This window comes from Brassica napus, chromosome C4 (genome assembly GCF_020379485.1).
Source record: "Brassica napus cultivar Da-Ae chromosome C4, Da-Ae, whole genome shotgun sequence".
Taxonomy (NCBI): domain Eukaryota; kingdom Viridiplantae; phylum Streptophyta; class Magnoliopsida; order Brassicales; family Brassicaceae; genus Brassica; species Brassica napus.
The window spans coordinates 25,720,128-25,735,646 of NC_063447.1; the positions used below are offsets into that span (position 1 = coordinate 25,720,128).

The 15,519-nt window shown below is 41.3% G+C and overlaps 1 non-coding gene across 1 annotated transcript; it reads left to right on the plus strand.

The window, feature by feature from the left end:
- The first annotated feature begins 3,110 nt into the window (after nt 1-3,110).
- Nucleotides 3,111-3,218, plus strand: LOC125586742. Its single transcript, XR_007323277.1, has one exon. It is a non-coding gene; the product is annotated as a small nucleolar RNA R71 (small nucleolar RNA).
- Nucleotides 3,219-15,519: the final 12,301 nt, after the last annotated feature.

Below are 15,519 nucleotides of genomic sequence, written 5' to 3' on the forward strand. Positions count from 1 at the left end.
CACCAGCTACGCTCCTTGCATATCCAGACTCATCTTTGTAGACACCATATTCGTCTTTCTGTTCCCATCTGAACTTTCTGGCTCCATAGATGTCATAAGCACGACGTCCACATTCGTAATGTCTATCGATCGATGGTGAAGGCGCCTTGTCGGGCGACATTGGTGTTACCTTGTCGAACGATGTAGGAGCAACCTTTTTGATCGATGCTTGGCCAACTGGTCGGCATGATTGGTCTGAACCAATTTCGTCTGGAATGCTGCGTTGCTGCATAAATAAGTTGTCTGGTCCATTGGCCAACTGAAGGATATCTGCTATGTCCTCTCTGGATACTTGTAGAATCCTTCCATCCACAGCTCTTGCATGGCCATCTTTGTCCCTGAAAATACTAAATTCATCAGGAGTTAGAAAATCGTAATCAATACTCATATTCTTCTTAGTAAATAAAGAAGGTTTAGGTTTAGAATGAGAATCGATCGATGTTGATACTGGAGTATCGATCGATTGTAGATGTTTGTCTGCTGAATTAGGGTTTTTGGATTGAATGCTCCTCCTGGATGTTCCTTCTGATTGGTTTGTGGAAGCATTCATCTTTTCTGCTTTGGTGTCGTGAGAAGTAATCTGGGGTGCAAAACTCCTTATATAGGTATTGGTAAACCTACTTGGAATTGAAATATTCCCTTTTTCCTTTTCGAAGGTGGCGACTTTAATATTGATCGATGTACCAGGTGTGGTATCGATCGATGCATAAGATCGTTTTGCTGGATGAGGGTGCGTATCGGCCGATGCTGAGTAGACTCTGGCGATCGATGGTGGAGACGTGTTGTTGAAGGAATGGCTTGAATATCTTTCATCCTGCATAGCAATCTTTATAGCCCTTTCCTTCCACGAAATCCTCATCATACTCCTCAGTAGGATCCTCATTGGATGAAGGAATTACAGTCTCTACTGCAAAACTTTCATGGAATCCACTGTCTGCCCAACTGTCTATGGAATAGTTATCACGTCCTTTCTTGTTGGGTTGTTGAAAGGCAAAGTATGGATAACACTGATCTGGTAATGTGAAGTGGTCTACCGGTTGCTTCCCGTTGAGCGACGTGGGATAGTGTTCATCGGTCGTCGGTGACTCATTGGAATCGATCGATGAAGCAGTGTGAGTGTCGATCGATCTGAGTACTCTGTTTCGTACTCTTTTCCACAATGGCATGCAGCAATGTAGCCAAGATCATTTCCAAGCTCCACGAGGTTGACCTGTTGTCTCGGAACTCGAACTAGGTCATAGTGGACGTTTGAATTTATCAGTGTCAGACACAATCTGTTGTTGTTCATGTCACATACAGCTTCTACTGTAGCCTGGAAAGCTCTTCCAAGCAGAAGTGAAGAGTTCCAGTTAAGCTTGATGTCCAGGACATGAAAATCTACTGGGACAAGGGCATTACCAATCTGTACCTCAAGGTCTCTTATGATGCCTCCTGAGCTTCTTTCTGAAAGGTCCACGAAGGTGAAAGATTCTGAAGAGGTCTCTATTTTCAGACCCAGCTTGTCTACCATAACCTTAGGTAGTATGCTGACTGATGCTCCTGTGTCACAAAGTGCATGGGGAAATTCAATACCCTTCACCACACATGGTATTGCAAACTTCCCAGGATCACTCTTCTTCTTCAATGTGATCCTTAGTTTCATCCTTTCCCTGACATGATGAAACATTCTCCTAATGTCCTCCTCAGTCTCCTTAGTCTCTCTGAAGAACATCCACAACCGTTGTGTGTAATAAACTTCATCAAAAGGTTTCTCCATTGGGATTCTGAGGACTCTCTTAGTGAAACCATCCATCTCCTTCTCATTAGCTTCCCTCTTAAGGTTCTTAGGAATCTTCTCCTTCCTTTTCCTTAACCTTCTTCCTTCAGTTGCCTCATCAACTTGCATAGGCTCTGTTGTAGTGTCTGTAAGTTGGTTGTAGGTTCTGGTGGGTTTGATAAAGGTTTAGGTGGTGGTCTGAGTGCGTTGATTCGGTCACTATCAATAGAAGGTAACCGCACTCGGTAGGTGAGAGGTGCCCGTCGATCGATGGGAGGTGAGGGGGGTCGATCGATATCGGTCTCTCTTTGTCGATCGACTGCTGGCTCATGCGGTCGATCGATTTTGACGAAGAAAGGGGAGGGTGGGTGAGGATGTTTTTCTGCGAATTCCTCATGAGTCATGATTCGAACTGCACTACACTCCGTAGTCGATTCAGCAGATGACGTCGATAGATGTTTAGAGTAATCTGTCGATCGATGGATGCACATCGCTCGACACCAAAGTGATCCGCCGAAACTCATGGAGTTTTCAACTTCGAAGTCTCCTTCTCCAAGATTCTCATGCTTCACCACTTGCCAGAAATCATCATCTATGATGGCATTCACGTGGTGTTTTGCTTTCTCAACTCCTGCCTCTCTAGCCAAGGCTTCTTGCCTCTTTACAGTGTCTCCAGTCTGAACCACTTGCATTTCAAGCTTCCTCACCTAAGTCCCTAAGGTCTCAATTCTTGTGTTCAGACTGTTGTAGGCGGAATCTATCTTCCCATTGAAGTCCACAGTGAGTTGTTGCTGTCCTTCCAAAACTCTGTCAAGCATTGCTTCAATCTTGCTTTCCTGAGTTTGTGGTGGTGGATTCTGGTAAAATGAGTCTCCATAGCCTCTGCTGTTGTTGTTGAAAGGTTTCTAGAACTGTGAACTCTGGTTACTCCTCTGACCATTGCCATAGAAGTTTATGTTTCCACCTTGGTTTCCAGACCTCTGAAATCCAATACCTCCAATGTAGTTCACATCTTCTTCTCCTTCCATATCTAGAGCTACTTCTCCTTCAGCTGAGCAGACCTGCTTCCTAAGAAGCTCATGAACCACATCTAACTTTCCTCTAACTTCGTCCATCTGCTCCTTCCCTAGGGATGCAACAGACTTCTTCCTCTCAAAGTCAGTGTTCTTGGTGCTAATGTTGTTTGCTAGATTTTCTATCAGTCTCAAAGCTTCCACCGGATTCCTGGTGTTGAAGTTTCCCTCGCTAGCTGTATCAAGAGCCATCTGATACCTCAAGGCGATACCTCTGAAGAAAGTGCAGTTGCACTTCGTTGAATCCGTGGTGTGGACAGTCTCGCTGGAAGAACTTGAATCTAATCCACGCATCTTTGAAAAACTCTCCAGTCTCCTGCGCGAATGTAGGAATTTTGCTCCGCAAGTCTTCAGCGCGTGCCTCATCGAAGAAGTTTCGCAAGAAAGCATTCTTGATGTCGGCCCAGGATGTTAGAGATCCTGTGGGTAGCTGCTTAAGCCAGTGCATCGCTTCTCCAGTCAGAGAATACTTGAAGAGCTTGCACAATAGGTAGTCCTCGGGGACTCCATCCATACGAATAGCAGCGATAAGATCCTCGAACCTCTCTAGATGGTCCATAGGATGCTCGTGCGGTAACCCAAAGTAGGGTATCTGCGACACGAGTGTGTAGTGCTGAGGCTTTAGCTCGAAATTCTCCTTCTGAATCTCTGGAAGTCGAATAGCTGATCTGTTGGCGTAGTACTCATCTGGACGATTGTAGTCAGCAAGATGATTGCGGGTGTAACTTATTGGAAGATATTAGATGCATGGTTTCTATTCAGGTGTTGGAGATTATAATCCTATAGATGCCTAACAGTTGCATGCATGATATATTAGAGCTCAACTCCTTAACCACAGTGATCAGCGATGACAATGTTTCACTGGTTAACTAACTAGATCTTGGATCTCAACTGTCGTCTTTTGATTACAAGAAAGTGTCGATCGATGATCCTATATGGATATCGATCGATACACCTTTCACAAATATCGATCGATTGTCAGAAGACAATATCGATCGATGCTTCTAGTTAAGCCCTAGGCGCAGGTTAATAATGCTCACTAGTCTCCTAGATCAGCGGTAAGCATCTCTCTAGCAGTCCTAGCATAACAGATTAGATTCAGGACATGATGATCAAGGATGCTTGACTCATGCTAATTCCTAGGTTCATTTTCTAGTTAGCAAGGCTAAAACAAGCATTAATGAACAATCAATCAATGAATATCACAACTTAGCAAATCTATAGTTGGGGCTAATCCCTCTAACTTATTTGAACCCTGAATCTAACAAGTGAACTACTCATACATAGCTAAGCAATTCATGACACAAAATATAGATAAAAACTGCACAGAATAGAATAGATGAATCAATGGAGTTCCAATCACAAATCTCTCTATGATTTTCTCTCTTAAAACTCTCTGCTGAAAATAAGAATACAATGGTGGCTCAAAGCTCTCTTGCCTCCTAACACTTAGGGAAGTATATAACTATTAGGTTAAAAACTCGTCAGGGGTAATCTTGTAATTTGGTGAAGCCTTGGGTTTAAAGTCAGATGGAACCAAGTCGCGCATCTCGCTTCTCGACATCGATCGATGGTACAGGATGTACATCGATTGATCATAATCTTCAATCGTCGAGGCTTCTCTTCTGTATCGATCGACGGCACTGGATGTGCATCGAACGATTTCTTCTTCTTCGTATCGACCTCTAAAGGTCAGCTCGGATGGAATCTCTTTTAAGCTCCTAAATGCTCCATAATCATCACTTTACTCCAATATTCTCCTGAACCTGAAAACATACCTAATAGGATAGAATATATAATATATAGATAGTAAAACACTTATATACCATGGATGAAAATGGGTCAAATCCATGGTATATCAGCTGTGCAGAAACCTATGATGTGCACCGTGTACACCTTCTGAGGACAAGATCCGTATTTATAGCAACTTCAAAACCCAATTTCTTTGTCCATTTATGAAAACATCCTTTTCTAGAAAAGTTAAATTTTCCTAATCCTAAAAATCATGGCCCCCACACCTCCCCATCCCCCTTCGATGTTGATCTTGATAGTAAGTCTATCTTTCTTGTGCCCATAATTGCCACATTCGGCCTAATTACGCCCAACCCAACGAATGCTAGCATTTTTACGAGTACACAAAGATTTAAGACACTTCTAGATTTACGGAGTGAAAGAATCATATTTTCACTAAAAATCAATATACATGGCTCTAGTTGGGTGAACAAAGCACAAGACTTTATCACCAGGTTGCAATGTCAAGGAACTACTACAATGCCACTGAAAGACCATGGATGTGACCCATTTTTATCCATGGTTTATAGGTGTTTTTACTATCTATTAATATATTATAGAGTCTATTTATTATATTTATAAGATCAGGAGTAATTTGGAGATAATTAATGATTTTGGAGCATTTTGGAGATATTTGGAGCAAGCACCTGAGATGACCATCGAGCTCGACCATCGGTCGATATTGGAGGAGGAATATCGATCGATGTTCACACCTGAACATTGATCGACAGCGAAGCGCGCAGAAATCACGTTTGGTCACAGCCGACTCGAAGCCCAAGTCTTCACCAATTTACAAGATTACCCTTGACGAGTGTTAACCTAACTATATAAGCTTTGCCACCATGTTAGAGGCAAAGGGGGGGGGTGCTTTTCTGTGTTTTTAGTTTTATTACTTTCAGTAAAAGGTTTTAGGATTGTGATAGATTGGAGAGAAGATCGAAAGTTATAATTTGTGATTGGAACTCTATTAATATATATTTTACTATTCTATGAAGTTTTCTAACCAAATTACTTTCCTGAATTGCTTGGCCATGTCTGAGTAGTTCCACTGTTAGATTTAGGGTATAAATAGGTTATGAGGCATTAGCCCCAACTATAGATTGCTGAGTTGTGGTAATTGTCATTAGGATTGTTCATTAATGTCTGTTTCTAGATTAGCTACCTAGAACTTGCCATATGATTGATAGATAAAAGCGAGAGCTCCATTCTCATCCTCAAAACATTCTAACTGAGCTAAGTTTCTTGCTAAGAGTAAGGAGAGAGCTGATCTAATGAGCTTAGTAAGCATTATTCAACCCGCGCATAAAGCTTAACTAGAAGCGCATCGATCAATATTCATATTGGATAATCGATCGACGGAGCAAAAGGTGTATCGATCGATATCCCTATAGGATCATCGATTGACACTATTGATCGAACATATTTGTTTGGGTCATTAGATCTAGTTAATAGACATGTTCAAACATGCGATAGCTGATGGACTTGTTGAATTGATAGTTGAGCTTTACATTATCATGCATGCAACTCATTAGGCATCTGTAGGATTATAATTCCAAGTTTCCTGAATAGAACCCTAAGTCTAGCTATTTCCTTTTAAGCACCAAAACCTCAACCAATAAAACCAAAACTGCAAATTTACATTTTAAATCTTAAAAACTTCCTACTTAACAATTCATATTAGATCCATTAGGTTCCCTAGCTCCCTGTGAATTCGATCCCTAAGTACTACAACTCGACCTCTTATTTGAGAGAGTATAAATCACTCCTTAGGGTAATTTGAGTGATATCAAATTTGGCGCCGTTGCCGGGGAGCTTTGATCGCCTATTGATTTAATTTTTGTTAAGTTTCTAAAACAATTTTTTTTCGGATTTTCAGGTACATGCCCAGCAGTACTAGAAGCAACCAGGAAACTCAACTACTATTCTCACCAGATCCTGCAAGCTTGGAGCGTTCAATCCGAAAAGAAGCACGCTCCTCATCGATCGATAACACGACCTGTTCATCGATTGATTTCTGTCAACCACCGTCGACCCAGACACTAGTCCCGTCGACCGATACTCGCTCACCACAATCGACCGAAGAAACTCATCTTCCGTCGACTGATATCTTCCATCAAACATCGATCGATACTTCAGTCCGAACATCGATCGATACTGAGCCGCGAGACATGGTTGCTACTTTGATACTTGTACGAGAGGATTGAGGAAACCTGCATGACCAGGAGGGTCATCTGCGTAATGCAGCAGGTCAGAGGATAGATGCTCAGGGGGCTGCAATCCCTGAGTCCGACACTGATGCTACAGGCGCTACTCTACCTGTAGATGAGGCTGCTCGAACCAGAACGTTGGCTGAGCGAAGAGGGACTCTTGACGTGGAAGATAGACTTCTCCATCATTCCTCTTGGAAAAAGAAGTTGCCATCGATCGACATATACGGTTCAACATCGATCGACACTCAACCTCACCAACCAAACCACCTTCAAGCATCGACCGACAACACCTACTTCCCATCGATCGACACTAACGTCGACGCTACCAGAGACGGAGATTACTCAATTGGCAGTTGGGCAGATGATCGCTATCACGAGAGCTACACAGTAGAGACAGCATACCGTGATCAAGGAGATGATGAACTTCATGAGGGTTTCACATATGCGGAACTTCTCAATATGCAAAGACGCGATGAAACAGATCAGAATCGAGCATAAGCTGCTTGGGAAAGAACACGTTTCAGCCATCCGATCGACATGGAGAGCCGTCCATAGATCGACATCAATCATTCAACATCGATCGACATCAACAATACAACATCGATCGACATCCGTCCAATACCAAAAACCACTGTAAGCGAAAAAGATAAATTTGATAACCAGTATCTAACTCCAGACAAATTTGGTATTTTCAGGGACCCAGATGGCTACGCAAGAGCAATAGATGGACGTACATTGCATGTATCTCGAGAGGACATCACAGACATCCTCCAGATAGCTAATGGAGCAGACAATCTGTTCATACATCGACGTAACATTCCAGAACACCAACAGAAGGCTACAAAAGATTTCTATGACACAGTTGGTGGCATAGACAAAAGTTTCAAACAAAGGACTCGCCATCCAACTCAACCATCGATCGAAGTTGACGTCCCAACATCGGTCGACAGACGACCAGAATTCGGCAGAAGAGCTTTCTATCTTTTGGGTACCAGGAGATTCTACTGGGAAGAGAAGGATGAGTATGAAATCTACAGAGATGATCAGGGATACGCCAGAGATCTAGATGTGCACACCATTTGTGTTCACAACAGAGATATCAGAAGACTTCTGGAAAGAGCTTCAAGAGATGAGCCAGCCTACATCTGTCTTCCGGAACATGCTAGCCCATTCACACAAACCAAGCTAGTACCAGTAATCTACACCAAGGACGAGATCAACGAGATGTTCTATGGAGTCTGTGGAGAACAAGAGAAGAACAAAGAAGCCTTCCAGATGAAACTTGATGGTGTCTAATATCCACTTAATGATAGTATCAGCTGGCTGACTACTTGCATGGAGGAAATGAAGCAAGACATAGCCAGAATTCAGCGCGCGACCGACGTTGCTCGACCTACATCGATCTACAGTCGCATACACACATCGATCGACAACCACATACCAGCATCGGTCGATGACAATCCACCACACCCACATTCGATAAAGTCTCAACCAGATTTTCACACCAGGGCAGAGATAGATCAGATAGTAAAAGGGATTTACAGAGCTCTAGAATCTACAGAAGAGAGGCTTGATGGGAGATGTGATGACATCTATTTCCCAATGGATCTTAGCATTAGTGCTTTGACCTCAAAGATAGAAGCTATTCAAGGGGATTTGGTGGAGATTCAGAGTTACATTGCCCGTCGACCAGAAGCATTGCCATCGATCGACAGACGCAACAACAAATCGACCGACATTCATCATATACACAACCATGGAGAGGAGATCTCAGCTGACACATACGCTAGACTTATGAGACATCAGTTCAATCTGGAGAGTCTTGGAGATAGATTGCAGAAAATAGAAGATGCAACTACAACAATGAAGGAAAAATGGCGCAGAGGAGATGAAGCAATGAGAGACTTCACTGGTACATGGTTCAACAAGCGCAAAGAAGATATGGAGACTTGTTTCCCAACAAGTGCCAACTTTCAACATCACTAGCCCAATCACCTCCAAAGTCAAGCTAAATGACTATAACAAAGCGCTGAGTGGGAGACAACCCACTATTAGGTAATATTTATTTAGTTTTTATTAATATACTATTCATGTTGGTTTTTTCTTGTTGCAGGTCATAAAAATAAAAAAGAAACAAAAACAGATCCGAGTAGACGATTGTCCTTAGTATCGACCAATGAGACACTGTCGACATCGATCGACATAACAGCACCAGCATCGACCGATATCAACATCCTTACATCGGTCGACATCCATTCCGGTCTGGTATATCGTTCTAACTCGTTACATTGAGTACTTATGAGTTATTATCACCCTAACTCTGACTGAATTTACACCGGGGACAGTGTAGTTTAAGTATGGGGGGAGGTTTACTGATAGTAGTTTATTTATGAATTTTTAAAAAATATATATATTTTCAAACATAATTTTTTTATTGAATCAAGAAGGGGATAATGAACTTATTAGATTTTTGCTTGTTATCTAACCACTATTTAGCACCATTCTAGACTGATTGCAGATAGTACTAAAGATACTAAAGTGGATCAACCTGTCAACTATGTTACACTTGCTGTGATTGTTTGAAGAACCAAAGCTGACCTCCAACACTAAACTTGACACAACTGCTTGTCTTGTACATGGGATCTGATTCTTCAAATAAGTCTGGAAGGTAAAGCCTTGTGTAGATAGATTTATCACTCTCCCTCTCTCTATTTTTGAAATATAGATATACAATAAAAATAATAATAATAATAATAATAATAATAATAATAATAATAATAATAATAGTAATAATAATAATAATAATAATAATAATAATAATAAGAATAATATTTATATATATTTACATATCTATTAGAGATTTATTTAGGAAGAAACTCAAACAGGACTTGGTGGCTACAACCATTAATGCTTGCTTCATATGAATTCTATAGGTAAAGGATTGGAACAGAACTTGGTGGTTACAACCATTAAGGCTTGCTTCACAAATAGTCCTAGGATATAAGTCTAAAAGAAGTGAACAGGACTTGGTGGCAACCACCATTAAGGCTTGATTCATGGAAGCATGTCCAATCTTGGTCAATGATCTTGCAAATATAAGCAGACTTTGACTAAGAGAGATATTAGTAGAGAGAGAGAGAGGATATGAACTAATGTTTACCTGCAGGTCCAGATACTTGTTTGAAATTCCTTGCATCCTGTGATTGATACTCCCAAGGTAAAGCCTACACTTTTATTTATGCTAAGAAATGAGGTTGGTAGAGTGGAATGTCAGATAAGATTTGTTAAGTTGTTGGCTAGGTGAATTTGGTTTCTAAGCTAGGATATGGTATGATCTGCTTTTGTTATTAGAACCTCTTAGATGTGGACTGCAATATTGTAGAAGTGATGATTCTAAGTTTTAAATTATGTGAGTCCCTGCTGTTTTCAAGCTTCTTTCAAAGAGACTGCCTCTTTGTTTTGCTTGAGGACAAGCAAAAGGGTAAGTCTGGGGGAGTTGATAGACCATGGATTTGGCCCATTTTCATCCATTGTTGATAGGTGTTTTTACTATCTATTATTATATTAATAGAGTCTATTTATTATATTTATAAGTTCATGAGTGATTTGGAGATAAGTGATGATTTTGGAGCATTTTGGAGATATTTGGAGCAAGCACCCGAGATGACCATCGAGCTCGACCATTGGTCGATATTGGAGGAGGAATATCGATCGATGTTCACACCTGAACATCGATCGACAGCGGAGCGCGCAGAAAGACCGTTTGGTCACAGCCGACTTGAAGCCCAAGTCTTCACCAATTTACAAGATTACCCCTGATGAGTTTTAACCTAACTATATAAGCTTTACCACCATGTTAGAGGCAAATGGGGGGGGGGAGTGCTTTTCTGTGTTATTACTTTTATTACTTTCAGGAAAAGGTTTTAGGATTGTGATAGATTGGAGAGAAGATCCAAAGTTATAATTTGTGATTGGAACTCCATTAGTATCTATTTTACTATTCTATGAAGTTTTCTAACCTAATTGCTTTCATGAATTGTTTGGCCATGTCTGAGTAGTTCCACTGTTAGATTTAAGGTTTAAATAGGTTATGAGAGATTAGCCCCAACTATAGATTGCTGAGTTGTGGTAATTGTCATTAGGATTGTTCATTAATGTCTGTTTCTAGATTAGCTACCTTGAACTTTCCCTAGGATCAATAGATAAAAGAGAGAGCTTCATTCTCATCCTGAAAACATTTTAACTGAGCTAAGTTTGTTGGTAAGAGTAAGGCGATAGCTGATCTAGTGAGTTTAGTAAGCATTATTCAACCCGCGCATAAAGCTTAACTAGAAGCGCGTCGATCGATATTCATATTGGATAATCGATCGACGGAGCAAAAGGTGTATCGATATCCCTATAGGATCATCGATCGACACTGCCATTGATCGAACACATTTGTTTGGGTCATTAGATTTAGTTAATAGACCAGTTCAAACATGTGATAGCTGATGGACTTGTTGAATTGATAGTTGAGCTTTACATTATCATGCATGCAACTCATTAGGCATATTTAGAATTATAATTTCAAGTTTCCTGAATAGAAACCCTAAGTCTAGCTATTTCCTTTTAAGCACCAAAACCTCAACCAATCAATCGAGCAATTACTTGCTCAACCAAAACTGCAAATTTACATTTTAAATCTTAAAAACTTTCTACTTAACAAATCATATTAGATCCATTAGGCTCCCTAGCTCCCTGTGAATTAGATCCCTAAGTACTACTACTCGACCTCTTACTTGAGAGAGTATAAATCACTTCTTACGGTAATTTGAGTCATATCAGCCACTAATGCTTTAACTTTCTTTTATGATGTTATGGTATCAACTCCAAAAGATTTTTGTCTGCTCGCTGCTCACCATTTTAAATGCATCCTTAGCTTGCCTCTTTCCTAGATGAACCTCTCCCTCAGGGAATCTTTACAAGAATCAAGCGCTTACTGCTGTAACTCCACCCAAGCTATTCTTCTCTCTGTTATGCCTACAGAATATGATATTATGATAATGATGTTCAAAATTAATCCGAACAAAAGCCATGGGCTAGATGGTTTAACCTCTAGATTATATAGTTGTTCTGGCGTATTCTGGGAAAGGATGTTTAATATGCCTTGGATTTTACCCATTTTTACCCATGATTTACAAATATATTTTACAGTAATTTATATGCATTTTGGAGTTTTTTAAAGTATTTACAAGTTTAGGTACCTATTGGAGTAAAGTGGTGATTTTGGGGCAATTTGGAGCTTTTATGGAAGCATTGCAGAAAACATCAAAGCGGAAACAATTATTGAAGAAAACATCGATCGACGGATCAATATCAACGTCGATTGACGGCGAGCCATCCGCGAAGCCAACTAAAGGAAATTACGATTTTTACACAGAAGTTCCAAGATTTGCATCATAAGTCCATTGTGGGAACCAAAATTCGCACTGTCGATTTCCGTTTAAATTAGGAAAGTTAGGAAAACCCTGATTTCCCAGAGGTCCCGGATATCTGCTAAACCACACGCCAAGCAATCAGAACACGCAAGTAAAGACGAAAAGAAATAAGAAATCTTAAAAGAGAGCAAAAGGAGTTTTATTCCGAATTCGCGTATGAGCGTTACAACAAGGTAGAAGCCTCAGGTATGAGAGCTGTTGGCGAGATTCCTAGTTCTAACAACCTAAGACTGCAAAACCTAGTTGAGTCGCAGCTGAAAATAACAAAAACGGAAAGTTGCCTAATTGCTCCAAGTGCTAAGTTTTCTCTGAAAAAGTTCTCTTTTGTGCCTCTCGCCTAGGACTCCTTATATACTTGCTCCTAGGTCGGTTTACGCTTTTTCCCTTTCTTCCCTTAAGCCGTCATAGCTTAAAAATAGAGATATTCCATTTTCCCGATCTTCGTGATTATCTTCGGAAACATCAAATTTATCCGTGGAAACTTGACATTTATCTTGCCTTACGAACCAAGCATAAACCGTCATACGGCTTTTGGTTAAGAAATCGTAAGTGGGCTTCGAGCTACGTCTTAGGTCTCTTTGGGCCGTCTTTGACTCGAAACGTTTATTACGGTTTCTTCGATAAAAACAAAATTTCCGCGGTTTTTATCGTAAAGTTTGACTGATGACTTCGAGTGACGAGAAAAATAGAATGGTTTAGCCACGGTCTACGGGAGATAGCATTAGAAGAGTAGACGAGAATGCATGGATTCCTGTCGTATCGATGTTTTTGGAGAGTTCGATCGCTACGTAACGGCCGAACTGAGTACGTGCTCGGTCGCTACGTAGCGACCGAGCTTGGCTCGAGCTCGGTCGCTACGTAGAGACCAAGCTTGGCTCGAGCTCGGTCGCTATGTAGAGACCAAGCTTGGCTCGAGCTCGGTCGCTACGTAGCGACCGAGATTGGCTTGTCTGTGGTCTGATTGCCATACTCGAGCTTGTCCGTGGTCGGTTTGGATACGTGTCCGTTTCCTTGTGACAATCGGTATTTGGTTCGATTGAGATTAGAACAAGATTTTACCGCGAGGCTCTTTGTAAAGATTCTTTTTACAAAGTATAACTTTCGTAAACAAATGCTCACGCCGATTTTTGCGGAGATTTGGACATTAACTTCGTCGTAACAGTTTTCGACCCCAACAGTTAGCCCCCAGCCAGTTAGAATCGTTGATTCCCGGCAAGATATTAGCGTGCGGTATGGTGAGTTAGACGAGATTGGCGTATTTGGACGAAGTTCATATCCAAAAGTCTGCGGGCAAATAGCAACTTCTTATGCCTATAAGAAGGAAGGTAACTTCTTCATAATTTTTCACTTGCTAATTCTCTCATAAGAAGTTTTTTGAGAAAATTCTCCTTCCTCTCCTTCTTTTTCTTCTTGTTTTTCCTTGAAGTTTACAAGATGTCAAGCAGAAAGAAGACTTTGGAAAGAGGTACCTCCTGTGGTTCCTCGTTCGAAGGTGCTCATGACGAGATTCTTATACCGAAGGTCGAGTTTGTGCCTCACTTGATAGAACCGGGCGAAAATGCGGTGTGGTGGACAGCGAGATATGGCTCGATTACTCCTCCTATCGAGAAGTCGTTCCCTGTCATGAGCCATCGTTCGGTCGAAAGGGGCGCGCCGAGCAGAAGCACTAGTGACTTTCTTCAGACCGTCCGATCGTTCTACCGAATTCCAGACACGGTGGAATTTTGGATTCCTCGTCATGGGGAAAGTGCCGATAGTCCTCCGGACGGTTATTTCATTTGTTACGAGTCATTCGTGGTGCGTTGCCGTTTGTGGTTCCCAATTCCTGAAGTCATCGTCCGTGTGCTTGATCGTTTTGAAGTATCGATAAGCCAGCTGAATCCTACCAGCCTCCAGCATCTCATCGGCGTCGTGATCCTGAGTTACGAGCATGGTCTATCCCACTTCGAAGCGCTCTTTAGGCTGGAGCTCGTCTCGAAGCCGGATAATTACCGGTTGGTCCCTCGGAACCATATGTCGGTGATTAACGGGTTTACCTCCAACTTTAACTTGTGGAAGAAGTTTTTCTTCTTTGTCCGCATAAACGATGCATCTATCGAGGAGAGTTGCATTCTGTTGTTCCCGAGTACACCAAACGACGGTCCCTTCATCAACCCGCTCCCTCCATTCCCTGACACTACAAGAAAACAGCGGTATTCTGATGGACATTCCGACGGAAAATGAAATCCTCGGAATATCCCGAGGAATTTCCGAGGAAATTCCGAGGAAACACAAAATTTGGTTTCCTCGGAATTTCCTCAGAATATACCGACGGAATTCTGAGGAAATACTAATCCGTCGGAATATTCTTATGGAATACCGAGGAAAAACGTATTCCTCGGAAAAAACCGATGAATTCCGAGGATATATTATAGCCGTTAGAGAGCCGTTGGGGGATTTTAAAAATTCCGAGGAAATTCCGACGAACTAGCCGTTTCCGTCGGAATTCCGTCGGAATTTCCTCGGTCTGTCGGCAGGATTTCAACTATAAATGCAAGCACCCCTCTTCCTCTTCATTCATTCCATATCTTCATCCTCCCTCTTTCTCTCTTTACACACGAATTTGATTCATAAAAAACATGTCTTCTTCAAATTATTTTCGTTCTTGGATCGATCGACCTCATTTGGATCTGAACACGAGATTGCTTACGGAAGAATACCAACGAGGTATAACCGAATTCATGGGGTTAGTTCACCGACAACTGGAAGCAAAAACAGATATGTTAAGATGTCCTTGCTCTAATTAAATAGAAAGGTTATTAAAGAGTGGGATGTTTGGACTCATCTATATTTGAGTGGGTTTACACGAAGTTACAAAATTTGGTATTATCATGGGGAAACTGATTATGATCATGGTAGTACTAGCGAACCTCAGCCAACGGTTAGATTAGAAGAACCAATTAGAATGGATGTAGATTATGGTGTAGGTACTGAGCAGATGGTAAATGATCATTTTAGAGGGGAAGATTTACCCAATGCACAAGCTAGAAGATTTTATGATATGTTGAATGCTGGAAAGCAACCATTGTACGAAGGTTACAGAGATGGTCATTCAGCTTTATCATATGCTACAAGACTGATGGGCATTAAAACAGATTATAATTTGGCTGAAGACTGTGTGGATGCGATTCCTG